We start from the raw sequence: 21,897 nt of genomic DNA, 5'->3' as shown, positions 1-21,897 counted from the left end.
ACTTGGCTCATTCATATGTATGTTGGTTTCCTTTTGGGTGTTACTAAGGTTGTTATAGTGTTCCTGAATGGATGGTAGGGATTAGGCTTTGATCCATTCAAATGGGAGAATGTTGAGTTGATAATCATTTAAACATGAGAAGGGGGAGAAACCAAGAGTCGAGTGTTACGTGTTATTGTACACTGATTCTGCCATCCAGAGATACTCGCGCCAATTATCCCCTTGCTGGCTCCTTATTACTCTGGGATTTGCGTGTAATCTTACTATATGCTGAGTGAATGGTCGAGCTAATTTAGGACCTGATGATGGCATCTCTGTGGGGATAAAGTGCCCCTTCTTTGTGAAGTGGTCTTACCATCACTTGGTGGCAACTCTACTACAATACCCATTGAATTTGTATGCTATGGGTTTGAGGGAACAGGAATAGAATGAATTAGAACAAGAGCTTTTTTGTAGTCTTTTTTTACTTGAGCACATGGTGCAGGCGCTGAAATACTTCTCTAAATCTGCTTTCACCCCAGCCACCAAAAGAGCAGCTGGATTTTAGCTAAGAATTTTTGAATTCCAACAATGTCTGTTAGACTTGAGTCATGTGACCACTGTATTACTTGCAATTGTAGGTCCTTAGACAAAATATACAGGGCATCCTGGGCTGGCCTTAGCACTGGTGGCGCCCTGTGTGACAATGTTTGCATGCACCTTCACAAAGAGCACCTCTGCCGCAGATTCCCTCACTGTCACCATTTAACAGTGCTTCTCAAGTCTCCATAGTTTTATAGCACCACTCATACCACTGAAGGGTGTTGGAGCACTATAAATTGCACCCACATTACACAGAGACAATCAATCATAGGGTTGTAAATCAGCATATAAGAAATGTTACATAAGACAGAGGACTACAAGGTGTAGGAGTGACATGTCATCCATACTGGTTGGCTGTATAGTTTAAGATTACTTAGTCTGGAGAAGATCAAACTCAGAATTTAAAATGTGATGCCACGGTTGGGGGTTCTATTTAATAATAAGAATTGATTTATAATCAAATCAACCCTTTTTGGTTCAGGTTCTTTGCAGCAGGCACATTAACCCTCTGCGCTACATTAAAATGTCCACTAGAGAAAACTCTGATCTCTCTCCAGGCAGAACATTATTCACCAGAGTTATCTTGGCATATTTATTGTTGCATGAAACTTGTTGGGGGAAAGGAACACCACAGCAGATCCTCTTAAAACCATAATATACCTGCAAACGCAGCACCCCCACCCGGACAACACCCGGTGCGGTGGCACTGGCCACACCACCCTAGAGCAGGCCCTGAGGGCATCTCTTTGAAAAAGAGGCCCTCCTTTTTCAGACTGAGTTAGATCCTTATTTAACCAATCTTGGGCATATATATTTTGAATTTGTAGGAAAGTGCCCTCTTTCTTGGCATGGTTATCCCCATTGTCTGCCTGTTGTCAGTGTGTTTAACTGTGTCCACTGGGATACTGCTAACCAGGACCACACTGGTTATGCTCTCTCCTGTAAATTATGTTAACTGTACTTTCTTATTCTCACATTTGGCAAACTGGCCACCCCATGTAAGTCCCTAGTATATGGTACCCAGGGCATTGGGGGACCAGGAGATCCCTATGGGCTGCAGTAGTTATTCTGCCATCCATATGGAGCCCATGCAAAAGGTTCTGCAGGCCTGCCATTGCAGTCTGCGTGAAACAGGTGCATTCATCCGTTTTCACTACAGGTCACTGCACCAGGTCACTGTAAGTCACCCCTATGGTAGGCCCTCTCAGCTCAGAGGGCAGGGTGCAGGTACTTATGTGTGAGGACACCCCTGCACTAGCAGAGGTGCCCCCACTATCTCCAGTTCCATTTTTCTAGACTCTGTCACGACCTATGTCCAGCAACAAAATGGTAACTCTGAATCGGGCATGTTTGGTACCAAACATGTCAGAATCATACCCCAATACTGTTGCAAGTATTGGAAGTATGAGTCCATGCACTCTGGGGGCTCCTTAGAGGACCCCTAGCATTATTACCACCTGTCTTACAGGGTTTTCCAGCCAGGCCAAGCTGCTGCCACCCTTCGGACAGGTTTCTGCCCTCCTGTTGCTTGATGTAATCAAACCCAGGAAGGCAGAACAAAGGATTTACTATGGGAGAGGGAGGTAACACTGCCTCCCTTTGGAAATAGGTGTGACTGGCTTGGAAAGGGTAGCCTCCCCAAGCAACTGGTATGCTTTGAAGGGCACATTTGATGCCCTCTGTGCATAAACCAGTCCACACTGGTTCAGTGACCACTCCCTGGTCCATTACCACCCCAAGGGTGGTGCTCAGAGGTCCTCCAGAGGGTCTCTGCCATCTTGTTTCCAAGGTTGGCAGGGAACTCTGGGAGCATCTGAGTGGCCAGACCAGGCAGGTGAAGCCAGAGACCCCTCCTGATAGGTTCTTACCTGGCTAGGTGACCAATCCCCCTTTCAGGGCTTTTTTGTTTTGGGTCTCTCTAGTGGGTGATTCGGCTTGCAAGATTCCAGCAGGATTTCTCTGCAACCTTCGGTCGCTGGCGGGGTTCTGTGTTATTTACCTCTTCAGTTTTCCAGTACTCCCAGCTCTCCTGTACACAGTCCACTTACCTAGGCGGGGGTCCTGTGTTTGCATTCCATTTTTTTAGTATATGGTTTGGGCTCCCCCTAGGGTTACTATTGCTTATTGGTATTTGGAATGTTTTCTAACCTTTATATGCCCATAACTGCGTACTAGTGTACATAATTAGTGTACTACTTTCCTCCTATTGGAAGGTTGCCCTTCTAGGGCCAGATGTAGCAAAGTGTTTGCGCCTCGCAAACGGCGAAAATCGCCGTTTGCGAGGCGCAAAAGCCACTTTGCTATTCAGAAATGCATTTTGCGAGTCGGCTCCGACTCGCAAAATGCATTTCCGACTCGCAAATAGGAAGGGGTATTCCCTTCCTATTTGCGACTTGCAGTGGGATGCAATTCCATTTGCGACCGCGTACGCGGTCGCAATTGGACTCGCAGTTACCATCCACTTCAAGTGGATGGTAACCCACTCGCAAATTGGAAGGGGTCCTCATGGGACCCCTTCCACTTTGTGAATGGACCCAAAAATATTTTTTCAGGGCAGGAAGTGGTCCTTTAAGGAAAACGGGCTACACTTAAAAAAAAAAAAACTGCTTTATTTAAAGCAGTCACGAACACGGAGGTCTGCTGACTACAGCGGGCCTCCATGTTTGCGAGTGCCTATACTCGCAATGGGGCCGCAATTTGCGACCCACCTCATGAATATTGATGAGGTGGGTCATTGCGACCCCATTGCGAGTCGCAGTCGGTGTCTGAGACACCGTACTGCATAGCAAATTGCGACTTGCGAGTCGCCGGGACTCGCAATTTGCAAGTCCCAATTTGCCGATTTGCTACATCTGGCCCCTAGTGTTTTGTGGTATTGTGTAACCAAAAATAAAGTTGCAGTTTCTCGACTTGGGCTCATTATCCATACCGATCATCACCACAGCCTGACTTTTCCCTCACATTTTATTTTCTAAATTCTCTGGTATTTTACATTTGGCTTGACAGCCTTAATGAAGTGACCACTTTGCCCACAATACATACAAAGCTTGGGCGTCCTTCTCTTTTCTAGCTCCTTGGACGAAAGGGCCCCAACACCATTTACTTACGTTGGTTCAACCCCATTTCTCCCTTTTTAGACATCATCAATGGTTGAACCACTAGGGTGAACAAGGATTACCTTTGGGTCACCTTTGGACCTACCTCCATGTGTCGCTGAAACTCTGTGATCCAACTGTACCGTAAACTCAATTTCTCACAAGTCTTTGGTAAGATGGCTAATTGAGCGAGGTCATCCTTTAACTCCCTTCTCAAACCTTGACAAAAGAGGTACCCTTTTTTCTTCTGCCCTTTCAGTTTCTATCATTAACCTGTTAAATGTGGGTATGTAAGAGAGCCGATCCTGACAGCCTTGTTTCAAGGTCAATGACTCCTTATCTAAGGATAATACATAGGCCTTCCTATAAAAAATGCTTACTTTGTCCTGCAAAAGCTGCTAACATTTTACAGAATGGCATTGTTTCTTTACATTATCAGGATCAACTAACTGGCTGTGTGTAAGGAAACAGGGTTTTTGCAGGTTTTCTCCCCACCTTGTCCCCGCACTTGAACTATTAGCTGCTGGGGTTTTGACTCAGTGGTCTGCTAACCAGAACTTAGTGCCAGTGTTCTAACCCCTTACAAAATGTATGCTGAATTGGCTATCCTCAGTTGACAAGTACTGACTTATTTATAATTCCCTAGTATGTGGTACCCAGGGTACCAACGGCATGCAAGGCAGTGTCCTACCATGGCTGCAGCACAGATTATGCCACCCTGTGTGTGTTAAAGCACAAAATGGCTTCCAGCCTACCACTGCAGAGTGGGAGGACATTTATCAAACTGCCAGTTCAACTTTGCGATTAGAACTAATGGCAAAGACACTACTTCCCTTAATAATCAGGGGTGTCTAATGTTTTAAAATAATCTACTTGTCCAGTGGAAAAATGGGATGTAAATCTACTTGCCCTGCAAAAAGGTCCCATTGTCCCCCCAATCCCTATATCAGTTAAAAAGGCCGACTGAAACATAATAGTTATTTGTTGTACTAAAACAGACCACCAACTATAGCAATGCAAAAAAAAATTGAAGAAACACTTGATTTTATTACTAAAAAAGTGATATCCTTGTTCACTAAAAATGCACTGAGACACAACAGTAAATGCTCCTGAACAACTGACTTCAGGTATTGCTGTTTGGACATCCTTGTCTACAAGGCAAGTTGCGTCCATTTTGCATGTCCATCCACTTTGAAGTCAAAACAAAAAAAGAGATTAGATATTGTATGAAGTTGGAGAGGTGCTGACTGTCATCAGATGCCTGCAGTATTGCTTAAATATTGGTGCATGAATGTTAGATGTTGTACACTATTCATGGCTCAGTGTATTATCCTGCCAGACACACTGCTCCAGTATAGCAACAGGCGTGCTACCCAGAAGTAGTGTAGCAGCCTCAGTAGTGGTTCCCAGGCGTATGATACAGTGGTACATATACAAGCTCAATTATTTGGGGATGGTGAATAATTGACATGGCAGTGTGTCTTTGAACAGTGGCAAACATGAAATTTGCACTATATGATATTCATTCTAGGCAGTGTGTTAACTGGAATGTGCCATTCACATTTTGAGTAGCAAATAAATAGCTCCAGCAGGTCTAGCCTCCAGGAATCCTAATAGTAAAGGCTGCTGCCTGCAATGGGGGATGATGAAGAGGTTCCTAAAACTGTTGTTATGAGGGTGGATTTGCCTGCCTGAATGTAGATGAAGATATGGGAAAGAGATGAAGGATCACACAAAGACCCTCTCTGGCAGGCGAGGACTGACCATCAGCTCAATCCAGCAAACACCAGAGAGCCTACCGTGCACCAAAGGTTTAGGGGTCCATCATCTGCTGATAGATGGTTGGCACCTTGTTGATAGAGAGTTACTGTACTTTGTGTTCACTTTCATCCTTATCAGCATCTCTAAATGTAAAAATAGGCTTTAAAGTAGTACTGAGCAGTAAACTTTAACTCGTCCCTCCTATATACCATGTAAACAAACACAGCAGCTTCACGGATACCTCTGCAGAGTGTGCACCCAGAATATCGATAGGTAAGTAGCTCTAGATTTCTATACCTAAATCCACATATATGTACCTATGTGGTATATACATCTTCAAGGTATGTAGATGTGGATTTAGGAAAAGGAAACCTATACTACCCTATATGTGCTTCCTTTTCAATATTTACCTTACAATGTTCTGTCCTTGATAATCTTGTATCACAATATTATTTGAGGTGGGGGGCAGATATTCAGTAGTAAATCCCTCTGCAGGTCTTTTCCTTCCATGGAGTTTAGTGTTGTGTGGGACATCTCACCCTGCCCACTTGAGGCTTTACAGTCTGCCATGGCCAATTCCTGATCCTATTTTAAACAGGAGCAGTCAATGCTCATTTGCATTGAGAAATTGTGAGTCTTCCTGATAGTCTGGAACTCAAATGTAGAACCTAAGATGCACTGAATGACTCTGAAATGTCTGCATAACATGTCTACATAAGGAATAACTGGAGCTTAGGCAGTGGTCAGCAAGAAATCAGCAGATTACTAAAAAGATGCATATGAAGCCACACATTTTCCAGTCCAAGGAGAGGCCGTTCTACAACGTATGTTAGGAAAACTGCCATATCCTTCCCCTCCGCTTTCGGACTTGATCCGCGGATGCCACCCGGGGGGCTCTAGAGTGGTGCCATTGGATGACACTCACCCCTTACAACGGGGGGCCCTCCTCCTCATTGTGGAAATCCCCAGATGGAAGAGTCACAATGGGCAAAAACAAACCTGCTCTGTTGGCATCGGCGCAAATATGCATGGATCAATTCACCACCAGCTCAACCTTGACCCCAGCTGGGGAATCAGGACCAAGTGAAAAGATTTTGCTCCCAGAAGACATGACCACCATTCTACAAGCAATACAATCCTATCAGGTGGTAGTGGAGACAAAACTTGGGGAGGTCAGAGTTGACATTGCGTTGTTACACCAACAACTCCACAATACGACAGAAAGAATTACCGAAGCCGAAACCAGGATATCCACAATGGAAGATGACATGAAACCTTTTACATCCCAAGTTTCTAAATTCCTGGTGCAAACGTCAGAGCTACATCGCAGAGCCGAAGAGGCCGAAAATCGTTCCCGGCGCACCAACTTCAGAATGAAAGGGTCCCCAAAACTGCCGAGTTCCAACCCATGGCCTCATTTCTGGAAGATTGTTTCAAGACCTGGATGCCACCTAGTTATCTTTTGCCATGGTTTGCAATTGAAAGGGCTTATCACGCTCTGGCGGCCAGGCCTCCTCCTGGATCACCACAATGGCCAGTGCTTTTTTAATTACAGAGAGAGAAATACAGTCTTGCAAGAGGCCCACTCTCAGCAAACGTTGCTGCAGAGGAGCTAAAGTTCTTTTATTCCCAGATTATACCAGGGAAGTCCAGCAACAGCGCAGATCCTACTCAGAAATAAACAGAAACTGAGGGCGATGGAGGTGCCAAACCGTCTTCTCTTTCCAGCCCAGCTCAGAGTGGTTCGATGATATTGAAACATACTTTTCTGACACCTCCATGGCAGCGGTGGACCTGGCTCATGGAGGAGCACCCTCTGGCTTACCCCAGTCATGGCTCCAGGCAGAGGAATCTAGTGGAGGAGCTTAAAAATTACAGCTGAGACTCAAGACCCAATGGAAACTTACCCAATCTTGGCGGCAGAGACCACACTGGGGTTAGTGTCCTCCTCACTCCATCCCCAAGGAGGGACCCTATGCACTGAGCCAACCAGAGAGACTGCAGTGACTGATACTCATGGTCTTGCAGGATTCTCCGCCTGTCGTAGTGGAGCCACCCCAGCGATACAGACTTGTCCCTAAGTCTAACACTGCGACTTTGTCTTCACTAAATTATCTGAGGAGTTGTCAAGTAAAAGCTAGATAATGTTTGCCTAATACAATTTTCTTCATATCCCTTCATGGCTAATTTTAATCCTACTTAATGGAGAGGTCCACTACTGCTCAGCAGTTTGGGGTTATGAGTTATGGGAGATAGGTGCTATATAAGGGCGACAGATGATTCTGGGGGAAGTATGGGGGTGAGGTGGGAGTTTGGGGGGGCAATGGCATGTTGTATGGTATGCTCCAGTTGTTGCTTTTCTTTAGGATTGTTTTTGTTTCTTATCTTTTCTCACAGGTCCTCCACGTACCTAAGCACACACCTCTACAAGCAAGGCACAGACACAAACCCCTTACTCCCAAATCCCCAATACGGCTTTGCTGAGCAGGCGGGTAGGAAGGGGGGTCGTATGTAATAACATCCATGTTTTCCATACTCATAGATGGTAGGCCCTATCCAGGCTCTTTCATTGAATGTTAATGGTCTCCTGGTTAAGGTAAAGCACACAGCTGTACTGGCATATGCCCAAAGTCACTACCCCGATGCGCTCTTGCTCCAAGAGACCCATCTTCTGGGAGACCAATGTCCCTTTTTGGCTCGGTGAGGATATGACAAGGTCTACCACATTGGGTTTGTCTGTGGGTCAAGAGGAGTAGCCATACTCCTGTGCTGCTCCTTTCCCATGGTTGTTACACAAGGGCACTGAGATAAACAAGGGTGCTTCCTGGCCTTATCTGGGTCTGTTGAGAGACTTGCAATTAACTTGGTAAGTGTAAATGCCCCTCTGGCGTCCCTCCGCAGATTTTAAATGGCCGCTCCAAATTACTAGTAGACCTAATTCAGAGGATCACTCTCCTGGCTGGGGACTTTAAGGCGGGCCCTGACCCTATACAGGACACATCAAGCCCTCCCTCGGCTCATAGACACACTGCTGCCTACAACCTGTTGAACTGGATGACATCCTTGGGGCTTTGTGATTCATGAAGAACATGGCATACAATGTGCCGCCAATTTACTCACACATCAGCAGCACACCACACACAATCCAGGATTAACCTTATCCTCTCGCCTGTGGTGGATTGCTGCCACCTCACTTATGTTGAAATCCTTCCTAGGGGCATTTCAGATTATGCTCCTCTTTGTTTTGCTATTGGTTCCACAGAAGCACTGATTCGCCCTATGTGACGACTGAAAGCTTGGTACCTACAACACAAATCCTGCACGCAATACCTGCGGAAAGCAATCCAGGAGTACTTTGACCTTAATGAAGGCTCAGTCTCATTGGTGGGCACCCTTTGGGAAGCTGGCAAAGCGGTCATACAGGGTACGGCCAAGGGATTCATAAAGACCCAAAAGTGCAAACGTTCATTCATTCAGCTTGAGGCCCAGGTTCCCCCAGCTAGAATCCACTCAGGCAACGTACCAGATGGAGGACGCAACCCGTCAGCTCTTGCTTATATGAGAAGAAATCCGCGATCAGTCACTAGAGGCTGCTAAACATCTTTGGGGAGCATTCACATCCCGGGTATATGGGTGGGGCGATAAAAATGGGAAACTACTTTACTGGCTGGTCTCTCATCAACAGTAATCCAGAATCGTCTCTGAGATTACAAATGTGAAAGGTTAAATGGTTACCAAATGGCAGGATGTTGCAGGAGCATTTGCTAATTATTATAATGCGCTGTACGAGGCCTCCCCGGTTGTTGATCCAGAGTATGCCCATCAGTTTCTTACAGATATTCCCCTTCCTGTTCTACCGAAGGTGGATACAGACATTCTAGATGAACCTAAGGTAATTTCCTCACTGGCAGCTGGGAAGACATCCGGCCAAGAGCTCCCTGTCGGAATACTATACATTCCCAAGTCAAAAAGGAAGATCTTCCTAGAGTCATTCTGAAGTCATCTGATGACTCTAACTGGGCTATTCCTGTAATTATCTGCTGGAGTCATCCGAAACCATCCTGAAGTATGTGTATAGGGCGAAATATTTAAATGAGATGACTCTAGAGTCATCAGAGAAACTACTCTAGGATGATGATCTGATTATTTCAATTGAAAGTGTGTGATGATCTTTAACTACACAAGGAATACTAATTGACAACTTCAGGATGACAGTAAATTACTCCAGGATGATCACATGACAACTTCATGATGAGTATAGATTACTCCAGGATGATTTCGTGACAACTTCAGAATGAATGGGAAATACTCTAGGATGATTCCATGACAACTGCACGATGATAGTGGATTACTCTATGCGGATTTTCTGATAAATTCAGGATGGGCCTGGATTACTCCGGAATTAGTTGCAAATCCACTTCACCACAATTTCTTCATGAACTCATATTTCTAAAGTGACATTTTAGTTGTGTATTTAGTCTCGGAAAATTAACACACTAAGGGGGTTATTACAACTTTGGAGGAGGTGTTAATCCGTCCCAAAAGTGACGGTAAAGTGACGGATATACCACCAGCCGTATTACGAGTTCCATAGGATATAATGGACTCGTAATACGGCTGGTGGTATATCCGTCACTTTACCATCACTTTTGGGACGGATTAACACCTCCTCCAAAGTTGTAATAACCCCCTAAATATATTCTAAATTACAATAGTGGAACAGAGCCTTTAAAAGCCTATCACACAACACACTGCATAGGCTTAAAGTGTTTGTGAGACCAACATGATTTAGGTATTCAAAAAAAACTTTTTTATGGTTCAAAAAAGTGTCATGGTACTCATGAATAATATGATAGGGGTACAGTCTAGATGCCATGCAATACTTTGTTTAATACACTTATTTATCCTCATCTTACCTTAGGATTGCCACACTCACTGTCTGCAAACACATCTGGGAGATGATGGTCTGCATTCAATTTAATTGTAGATGTAGATGTTCATTGTAGGGTAGGCCACAGGGTTGAATAGTGATTGGTGGTGGCAAACTATACCAAAGAAGTGAGGGTGTTGAAGCATCGCACACGGAGATTCAAGCAGACGAGCAATGATAGCACCTGCCCAATTCATTAGCTTCGAGTGGTGACTGGTACAGTGAAGCATTCCTGTGCACCAATTAAGAACACGCTGGGGCTTTATTACTTAGCTCAGTCACATAGACCTAGTTGCATATTTTTAGATGGTGAAACAAAAGTCAAACTCAGCCAACTGAAGTATGTTTCCAAATCCTGAAACTTTCCTGAGCATGCCAGGACTTTCAAAATAACATCTGCTAGTTAATGCATATTGGCTCCTTATGTTTGAAAGGGCAACTTCTCAGAAAGTATGGGCAGATTTAGGAGCCCTTAGCACCTCCTTGCACCACCACAGCGTCATTTTTTAATGCTAACGTGGCCCACTGAGGCCAAAATAGACGTGCCAAATTTACAAAGTGATGCAATGCATGCATTGCGCCACTTTGTGACCCTTTGCGCTACATTATGCCTGCACCAGGCATAATGTATGCAAAGGGGGCATTCCCCCATTAGTGGGGCTGAAAAAATGGCGCAAAGAAATATAAGATTTCTTTCCGTCACTTTTTCTCAGCACTTTTAACACCGACTCAGAGCAGACGTTAAAAGGAGGCCCACCTTTATTTACAATGGGCCTCTGGGAGCTTCGCAGGATTAGCTTCAACATTTTTTAGGCTAATCCTGCAAAGTTCCAAACTAGCGTCAAAAATGTTGACACTAGTTCCCTAACTACTGCCATGGTGTGCCGTATCTTAGATACGGCGCACACATAGTGGCACTGGGGGGGAGGGGGCTGCACTGGGTGCAGCATCACTTTCCTTAAATCAGGCCCTATGTTTTTTTTCTTGAATTAAACAATGACACATTTGGAGGAAGCATATATTAGATCGGGATTCTTGGTATGAAGAGGTACCTAGGTGAAAGATAGTTGATGTTTGCTTTCCTACAAGTATAATGGTAAAAGCAAACATACAAATTCCAGAATGGTAAGTTACCAAAAGAGAACTATAAAATCTACTTGCATTGTGACAGCATCTGGCAACTTATGAGTTTGGTGTGAATCAAACAGTTAAGCATGATTCCATTTTATGTCTGGCTTGACAGCAGAGCCGGCTGCAGACCTTATGTGACCAACAGATAGTAGAGTGTTAAATTGGGCAGACAATATGTGGTTCCTCAACAAAAAAAAGAAATTTTGCAGTCTGACTGGCTTTTGAGGGGCTTTCCCTCACCTAACAAGACTGCAGCGTTCATTAATAATCACATAGCAGCTTGCTCCATCTTGTGCCTGCAAACATGTAGACACGGTTTGAGGTTGCAGCCAACCAGACAGCTGCTGTCTGGTCTGCTGAATACATCTTGGGACATTCAGAAAGTTGACCTTGAATGCATTCTGCCCATTGCTTGCCACTGGTTCTGTGGTTTGTATCTCACATTTGCTTGTTTTCCATTAGTTGGCTGTATTTGTTTTAGGCCGGCCAGCTTGAGTTCAGCCATTCCCTTGCCAAAATCTTATTCACAGAATCCTCCACTCTATTACGCTGCATTGTAAGCCACTGAATTCAATCTCATTGCAGTCTACACCACTATGCTCTACAACACTCTACGCCAAAGCACTCTACACCAGTCCACTCTACTCAATGCCAGTCCATGCGACTCCACACAATGCCAATCCAATGAACTGCACTCTCTGCCACTCCACAACACTCTACTCTTCGCTATTTCACTCTCTGCCACTCTTCTCCATGCCACTAACTTTTAGCCATGATGAACCGCAGCCACGCTGGTGCACAACATGGTTAAAACACATTCATAAAGCCAATACCTCTTGCAAAGGCGAGACCTACTGGCTTTGCCAATACTTGTGTTTTAGTACTGCTATTATAGTAAACTAGTAAACGTTGTTGAATAGTCGTTTTTTACTTTCTTGCAGATCTAGTATAGGCTTCAGAAAGAGAAGGGTCTCAAGAGTAGCAGGCCTTGAAAAATCATAAAAATGTTAACACACATGAAGGACTGATGACTTAAATAAACCACTCTACCTAAATGTAATGCTTGTGACCCATAAACTGGTTTCATATTATGTAATCCTCTGCAAATATTTTAATTCACTAAACTGCCATTTTGTTCATTATCACATATGATAGTACCTCTAAATGTTAGTGCAGCATGTCTGCTGTACAAAAAAAACCTTGATTGATAGACTAAATGTTTGCTCCATGCATAATACAAACCTAGCCGCATATAAGATACACATTTCCCTGATCACGGTTCAAAACTATCACTTATAATGAATATGTAACTAAAGCATGAAGTGGTAGCGTACTGTCATTTTCAATCAGCACAGTTTACATTAAAATAGCCACAACATTTCCAAGTGACATGCTGTTTTACTGATAAAACTATGCAGTGTTCAAACAGTAATGTTTGGAGATCAAGTTTCTGCAAACATTTGTCATTTGGACATCACCAAGTAAAGTGTTCTGATTAGTTTTGCTCCTATTTAAATCTCTGCATCACACTTCTGAATCACAAAAACGTGCATTTGCAATTCCTGGTATATTTTGCAATATTTGTACTATTTAAATGTTGTGTGTTAGGAAAAAAAACTGACATCCTATAGCCTTTATTTCACAATGATTGTCAGACAGCTCAATTTAGAAAATCCTCTAACTGCAGCAAGAGAAAACAAGTAAACACCAATTTTGAGGATGAGAGAAGCAGCCCTTAGTAAAAAGATAAAGTGACATTTGATCTCTGTCCTCGAATAAATAGGAAATGTGTCAAGATAAAACAAGATTTAAAAGGCATCTTTATTGCTCATTTATTTTTTGAATCAACATACTACCTGTTCCTTCCAGCTCAGTTCACTCGCCAAAACGGATCAGTAGGTTAAAAAAATAGCTCGGACTGATAAAATCTCACTCACCATAGCGAGTAGATTTTTCAAGGCCTGAGTAGAGAGCAGATAACACATTTTAACAATGGGAGACACCTTATGGAAACCCTACTGCAGGGCCTAAACTCTGCCCACTGACTTCCCATTTAACCTCAAAGTCGTCAAAGGCGCAGTATCTATTGACTCCATGCTGCAGAGTGCAGTACTGACATCTTCCGTATGCAGAGGGGGCATGTATTTAACAGTATAACCTGAGAGCTGCACCTCATTGCAGAGACTTTCCCAGAAGCATCACCATGGCCAGGATCTGCCAAATAATCACTGCACCTGGTCATGGAGGGCTCTCTGAACCAAAATCAGGACTGTCCCTGTTGTCCGTGGCCTGGAAGCCTTGTACTTTTGGGTCCTGTGCCCAGCACTACATCCACAACCCTGGGTAACTTCTGGAGATGTGAGTGTCCCAGCAAAAGCAGAACCTTTCTCCCAAATCCTGTAGACAGTTGTTCTGGCATGGGGCATGGTCTTGCACCAGGATGCCCAGCATAACCATGCATCCTAATAATCAGGCAATACTTTGAAAAGGTTCTTCTTTAAAGTGAGAGTGTGGGGTGACTGATGTACCTATGGGGGGGGGGGGGGTGCAGGGTGAGTGATGTACCTATGTGTGGTACAGGGAGTGTTCATATGAGGGCAGGAATTAGAGTTCAGGGGTTAGGTGGGGTGGTCAGGGGGAGGGGTTACAGGAAAGGTTTATGTTATGTGGGAGAAATGTGGAGAGAGTGTGTGTGTGTGTCTGTCTAAGGGGGTTCCTGTGTGAATGCAGGGTGTGAATGCACTGGTGCTTGTAAAGGGTGCATGTAGAAGATGGCTGATGAAAGTTTGTTCAGGGGCTGCCTGTAAAGAGTCATTGCAGGTGGTGCCAGAGTTCAGGGACTGTGCAGTTGAAGTCTTGTGAGTGTGTGTGGGGGGGGGGAGGGTTGAGTGCAGGGAAGGTTCACTTGTTGAGTGAGCGATAAGCCTGTTTGTCTGCAAGGATAGTGATATCTGTTTATGCAGGGTAGGAGTGCAAGAGGGTTCCTGTGGGGGTGCAGGGGATGAATGAGACAATGACTATAGGGGGGATGCACTTAAATGCCTGATCTGGATGTCTGTAGTTGGCCAGTGTACATGGTCAGCTTTGCGACGCCTGTAGGATGTTAGTGCAGGGTGTGTGTATGTGAGTGCAGGGGGTTACTTGAGCAAGTGCATTGGACTAAGTGCAAGGGTGGCTGCAAAGGGATGAGTGCAAGGGGTGCTTGAATGTGTACCTGTGTGTCTAAGTGCAGTGGGTGCCTGGGGGAAGGCAGAGGGAGCTTGTGTGAGTGTGCAGCAGGAAGGATGTGATTTCAGGGAGTATCATATTAAAGCAATGCTTGTTAACTTGATGAGCTGCAGGACATGCAGCTTGGTGTTGCTTATGCTAACTGAGCTTCTAAAATCCCCCCAAAACTGTGGAAAATATTCAGGCAGTTAAAAACATTTTTGGGCATCTTCTTTACGAACCACAGTCCAGGAGTGGAACCCCTGTGTGGTTGCCAATTTTTCCTCTAAAGCCAGTCTAAATCTGGGTACCCTGCAAAGTAGCCTTGCTGTTGCGACCTGGAGAAAAAAAAAGGAAGAACTTACCAACCTGTCACGGTACTGTCAAGTAGTGGGATTGTGTCTCACACAAGAAGTTACCAGTTCTCCAAGGAAAGTCTTCAGCTGACTGAAAGGACCTGTGGGAGGAAAAGTTGCAGGACAGAGTCTGTTCAGGAGCCTCAACGTCCGCTCAACTGCTGAGGAGAAAGCAAGAACACCACCTGTTTTGAGAAGCTGCTCTATTGCCTTCATAGAGAAAGGTTAGCATGTATCACCTCTGACCCATCGCATGCCTGCATGTTACCTGTTTCCACCATGCTTCAGGCCCAGGGGTCAAAGAGGCGGTCAGCCTTCACAACCATGGCAAAGAATCAAGGTCAACTGGTTGGAGGATGTCGACCTGATTCTGAACTATTCTTTGATCCCTTCCAGTTGAAGAAATACTGTAGGTTGAAGCCACAATCATGTCTAATTCTGATCTGGCCAAACGCCAGTGGCAAATGGTGTTAAGATTTCTTGCTGAGGGTTCCCCTGTCATGAAAACTATGTTTCCAAGACCAGTAGATCCTAATATACCAACAAAAGTACATTTTAAGGGAACAGACCCATTCTCTTCTAACCATCCCCATGCAAAGTCTAAACACCAGACAAAATGAAAATCCATTCATCCCTGGCATCACGTCGCACACTCAAGAAAACCTAAAGACTTTTAGGTGGTTGGATACTGCTTGTTGGGGGACTTCTGTTTTGAATCACACATTTTACTCAACTTGGAACTGCATCCAGAGTGTGTTCTAGCAAGATTGCTACATCTCTGTTTCGCTTAATAGATCTCAATACAGGAACTCTCATGAAGGTCCTCGAGTCAACTCAAACTAAGCCCCATTGGATAAAACAGGCCTTAGTACTATGTAGGTAGGAAGATATATGGGGTTATAACTCATCCATAGAAGGTGCTATCACCTTCTGGCATTTGTGTGTCTTCACTTTAAATTAACTATTTACATATCTGTTACTTATAGTTATTGTACTTTTAAAAAAAGCTCTGATTGAGATTTGCTATCCTATTTAGAGTACATCAGTATTGATCATAGGATATCAGTTGTGAACAATACCAATTGGATGCTTATACTGAGTTGACACTGCGTTTCCTTCTCCTCACATTATTAACATCGATCTGCAAGTGATGGATCGTAAAGACAATGGAAGGCCCGATGGGCCATATACAATTGGGACAAACCGTGGTCTGATATTGGAACTTTTTCCCCCTAATAACAGCGTTTTTAAAGTGTTTTTATGCTTTCAATGTAGAGTGCAACCCGTGTATTTCACCATGGTATTAGCAAATGCTCACCTTTGCAGTTTCAACTGTAGAACTTTAGACAAACAAACACATAATTAAATCGATGCACCTACACCACTTATAAAATCCCCCAGAACTGTGGATAAATCAGTTTTAAATAGGCCTCGGAGAGTGTTTATTTATTTTATGGTAAGCCATTTAAAATACTAAAACCTACCACTCGACACATATTTTTACAATCACAGAAAACGTGTTATATTAAAATGAATTTTATTCAATTACAAATGAACTCCTAAAGCTCTATAACAGTATTGCGGCAAAATGCTGGCATGTACATCGTGGCAAGCACATTATGTGATCGAGGTATACCACAATAAAGTAATTCTCTGTTAAAAAGAAAATCGAATTTTGAAAAACAGCCTTTGCTTAAAAATAAAACACACACACACAATGGTCTACTAACCAGATCTGTGCCATGTACACAAGCGCACGTTCCTGAGCTCCTGATCACGCTCCACTGCAAACGTTTTTAAATTACAGGCTGCTGGAACCCAATGCTGAAAGTAGACAGGCGGCGAGGTGCACCTTAAAGCCTGCGTTTCAGCCCAGCATGTACAGCCATAGGTATGCAACTTCATCGGATCTCTAGAAAAGGAATAAACTATTTCCAAGGCGGCTGCAAAAATAGAGCAATCGAAACACATTGTTTGAACTGCCTGGAAAGAACAGCAAATACATAGGAAGCGCCATGCATGCCTCTTTTCAGATGATTTCGCTCTCCAACACCGTAGCTTAGACGTGCATGCTGCATGGTGCTACGGATGATACGACTTCCGGCGCGTCCGGAAGTGCGTATATGATGCTTCCAACGCAACATTTGCGTTTCTTCACTGTGATAGGATGTATACGGGAAATAGAGGTGGCCACGGCGTGCACTCAACTGTGTTTTCGTAAAACAGAAGCTTTCAGTCTGGTGCAGGAAAAAGGGAAAACTCAAAACTGGGGAAAGCAGAATACAAAGTTTGGTTGGACGTATATAAAGTCGATCCATATCAAGTTCCACCCGTCCCCTGGCTGTTAGCCAAGAGTATGTTGCATTCTGGGACATGTAGTTTCACATATGGACTAAAATTCGGAGCAATCTCAGAAATCACTTCACAAAACCCATAAGCAAGAGGCATTAGTCATGGTGCAATATGAGGTCTGGTATTGTGTGCACATCGTGACACTGAGTCTCTCAAGCTCATAGTGTTGTATCAGGTCACTAAAAGATTTCGGAACATATCGTTTTACTACATTAGTGTACTCTTTTCTCTCTCATCTGCTTATCTGCCAGGCCCTAAATGGTGGTCTTGAAAACACTTGTCAAGTCCATTCATCAAGAACTACCTTAATTTGAATCTAGGATACATTAATTCAGTTGTTTGGTTGGCTTCAGTGTCTGTTTAATAGACCACCCGTGCATGCTGGAAATGAAAACGTGCTGCAGTGAGAGCAGTCACGACCTAAGCAACAATTTCAGATGAGACATCGAAAGTCCATCAAAAATAAATGTAACAATTTCTTACAATTTACTTTATATCTTAAAAATGATTCAAAGGGAGAGAGAAGCGCTCTCTTTTAGATTTTGTTTGTGGGTTTGATCATAATCGGTTTAGAAGTATAGAACTGCAGCATTGATCATGTATGCTCTTTTTTTTTTTAATAACAATGATGTTTAATCTTTGTTTTTGAATAATAGAAATAGCATATGTATAACAAAGAGCTTGTGAAAATAATCTACAAATAATCCAGAAATCCACTATAGCTTTGCATTCCTGACAAAAACTGTGGTGTATACATGTGACAGAATTAGCAAATCATTGTAAAACCATCACAAATCATTTAACTTGAATTAAAAAAATGGTACTGCTCAGCAGTAATCCATGAAACATCCTGACGTCATCAGGAACAATCACACCTTGAGAAGTAATCAGAGACTCATTTGTAAGTCATCCTGAAATCATCAGGCAGAGTTTCCGAACTCTGCTGATGACTTCAAGAGCTTGATGATGTCTGATGACCTGAAAATGACTTCTAAGGTAGTTGGATGATCATCCAATGGCTCTGGGATGGCTTCTAAAGTAATCCTGTTTGACCTGGGTTATGGCCTTGTATGACGAGGTCGATCGGCTAGTTTCCTTCCCGATGGGACTGGATATGGCCACGGTTGTGGTAATTACCGAAACTCACCCACCATCACAGTCCTGTGCTGATTACAGATAGGTTTGTTCATGCCCTCTATGTCAACCCAGTAGCCCGTGTTCAGATTAATGGAGTCATATCCCATATGTTTCCTATTCGTCGAGGAACACGTAAAGGCTGCCCCTTGGCCCCTCTTCTTTTTGCCCTGGCCTTTGCGCCGCTCGTGCAATTGGTTAGGATGGGCCCCCTTTACTGGGCTGGAAGTGGGGCTTCGCTCACCAAGATCGCATAGCATTATATGCCGATGATGTTCTTCTTTATATAGCAAAAAGTTTTTTGTCCTTAAGGGGGAAATGTAGCCTTTAGCTCCCACTGCAAGAATTTGTGAACCTTGTATACAGGCAAGGTTAAACTAATATATCTTTCTTTTATTCGAACAACATTCTTTAAGTAAAATCATGGATCAACAAATTAAGGTGCTCCAAAGATAACGGCGCAGTGAACATGATTATTGTGACAAATAAGGTGCCAGGTGTTCTTCTTTATATGGCAGACCCTGTCAACATTGGCCCGTGGAGCCTTCATCTACTACACTGCTTTGAGGAGGTATCGGGCTATGTATGAACCTGTCCAAATCAGTTCTGGTGCCATTGGCACTATCTTGTGATTGTTACGCCTGAGAAAATGCGGTGCCTATATGCTGGCTACCCTTTAAATTCCTAAGCATTTGGGTGACGCTCCTCCCGGACTTGACATGGTCCTTGAACTTTTGCACCACTGGTGCGTCAGGCCAACACAGACCTGATGAAATGGCAATCCTTACAACTAAATGTCTTGGGCCGCGTAGCGCTTTACAAAATGATGATTTTACACCCAGTTTCTGTATGTATTTCAAAAGTTTCTGTTCACAATTCCACACTCTTGGTTCAGGGCTCTGGCGAGAGCGGCAGCATCATTTCTTTGGCGTGGAACTAGACAACAGATTGTGCTGCAACACTGCCAGAGGGAGGCCTATGATATGGGGGTTGGGTATGGCCAACCCCTACCTATAGTATCTGGCGACCCAACTCCTGGTTGTCCCTGACTGGTTTAATGGGGGATGGGGGGACCCATCATATCAAATTGAGCTTGCTTCACCTAGCTTTCTGCAGAGTTTGGATCTGCTCTATGGCTCCCCACTCCTAAACAATATGGAATCAGTGGCCATAGTGCTAGTCCTCGCATGGCAAGTGGCCCTGCAGCATACCCGATTGGCGAACGCTCTCACCCAACAAACACTTTTTTGGCAGGGCACCTAGTTGAAGGAGTCAGCAAACTTACAAATGCGATTAACTGGGCATCTACTATGAAATTCCAGGGGATCCGGAGGATTAATGTCTCTGCGCCTTGAATATATTTGGCTATTGAGCCTTGTACTGAACAGATGTTTGTCCAATAATGACTTGATCCCAGAGGATTGGTGTGCTGTTCTTGTTTGTGTTTATATTTTTGAAAACTCAATAAAAACTATTCATAAAAAAAAGAAAGAAAACTGCCATAGCAAAGGGTAACAAAGGAATTGTTGCAGAGACATCCATGAAGACGGGTCAAGATCCATGCCAGACTTTCAGGATAACCACAGCCTATGCAAATCATCTATAATGGGACTACCTCCTGGCAGAATGACAGGTTTGAATGTAAATGAAGGGGGCAACACAACAGTGTCAATGGAAATGTATCCCAATTGCCTGACAGCACTAAAGTTTCACAGCTCAGCCCGTTTACTGTGATTTAATGTCTAGTTGTCAGTCAGACAAAAAAAATTACATCTTCTTGAAAGGAAGTTAAATTGTCTCAGGCAAAAGGCAATATAAATAGCCCACCCATGACAGAGTATGTCTCCCCTAAGGAAGGAATATTGAGCCAGGAGCTGTATATTAATAAATAGGGAATGTGTGGTAACGTAATGTTTAAAGTAATGCAACTTCTAGAAAGTTATCACTCTGACTCAGCTGGCCCAGTAGCCTCACACGGGCACTGGCCCACAGACACTTTCTTCCCACCCAGGGAGTGGTGTAAAGGACTCACAGGCTTAGAAACAAGAGCACCCCACTGCCGAGGGAGTTGTTACCTCCCCCATGGCATAATCCATTCAAGGTGTTAGCCCAAAAGGAGAGCTTCAAAGGCGAAGCTGCCTTTGGTGGGCAAATGGTGATAACACTCCTCAGGGGCTGTCCTTTGTTCAGGTAGACAGGCTGCAGACAGGGACAGTGGGGAAAGACCAGTATCCAAACCAGTTTTCCCGTAGGTATGTAACCCCCAGGTTTCGGGTAGGCTACCAATCTCCTCACAGTAGAGGAAAGGTTCACACATCTTAAGAGAGGCCAGAGTAGTGCACTCTGAGATTGCTAGATACCACACAGCTGGAAAGTCCTCACCAAGAGGGAGGAGAAGTCATAGCCCATATGTAGGAAGTTGGCTTTGTATGTACTATTTTAAAGTAAGAAATAGCATGCACAGATTCCAAGGGTTTTCCTTAGAGGTAAGATAGTGGCAAAAAGAGATAATTCTAATGCTCTATTTTGTGGTAGTGTGGTCGAGCAGTAGGCTTATCAGAGGGTAGTGTTAAGCATTTGTTGTACACACACAGGCAATAAATGAGGAACACACACTCAAAGACAATTCTAGGCCAATAGGTTTTTATATAGAAAAATATATTTTCTTAGTTTATTTTAAGAACCACAGGTTCATGATTTACAAACAATACTTTAAATGAAAGGTATTTCACTCAGATAGCTTAGGAACTTTGAATCAACACAATATCATGTACAGTTTTATCAAAAATGGCAATAAGCTATTTTAAAACTAGACACACTGCAATTTTCAACAGTTCCTGGGGGAGGTACGTTTTGGTTAGTTTTGCAGGTAAGTAAAACACCTACAGGGTTCAAAGTTGGGTCCAAGGTAGCCCACCTTTGGGGGTTCAGGGCAACCCCAAAGTTACCACAGCAGCAGCTCAGGGTCGGTCAGGTGCAGAGGTCAAAGTGGTGCCCAAAACACATAGGCTTCAATGGAGAAGGGGGTGCCCCGGTTCCAGTCTGCAGCAGGTAAGTACCCGTGACTTCGGAGGGCAGACCAGGGGGGTTTTGTAGGGCACCGGGGGGGACACAAGTCAGCACAAAAAGTACACCCTCAGCGGCACAGGGGCAGCCGGGTGCAGAGTGCAAACAGGCATCAGGTTTGCAATAGGTTTCAATGGGAGACCCAGGGGTCTCTTCAGCGAAGCAGGCAGGCGGGGGGGGGGCTCCTCGGGGTAGCCACCATCTGGGCAAGGGAGAGGGCCACCTGGGGGTCGCTTCTGCACTGGAGGTCAGATCCTTCAGGTCCTGGGGGCTGCAGGTGCAT

The 21,897-nt window shown here is 44.1% G+C and overlaps 1 long non-coding RNA gene across 1 annotated transcript in view; it reads right to left on the bottom strand.

The window, feature by feature from the left end:
- LOC138245593 (uncharacterized) overlaps positions 1–17,139 on the bottom strand; it is a 29,098-nt gene extending 11,959 nt beyond the window's left edge. Inside the window, exon 1 of the long non-coding RNA XR_011194147.1 lies at positions 16,793–17,139. This is a non-coding gene — a long non-coding RNA (uncharacterized lncRNA). The remainder of the gene's footprint in view (positions 1–16,792) is intronic.
- Between the last annotated feature and the right edge of the window lie 4,758 nt (positions 17,140–21,897).

The sequence above is a fragment of the Pleurodeles waltl genome, chromosome 7, assembly GCF_031143425.1.
Source record: "Pleurodeles waltl isolate 20211129_DDA chromosome 7, aPleWal1.hap1.20221129, whole genome shotgun sequence".
Classification (NCBI taxonomy): Eukaryota; Metazoa; Chordata; class Amphibia; order Caudata; family Salamandridae; genus Pleurodeles; species Pleurodeles waltl.
This window is presented reverse-complemented; position numbering and strand designations above follow the sequence as displayed.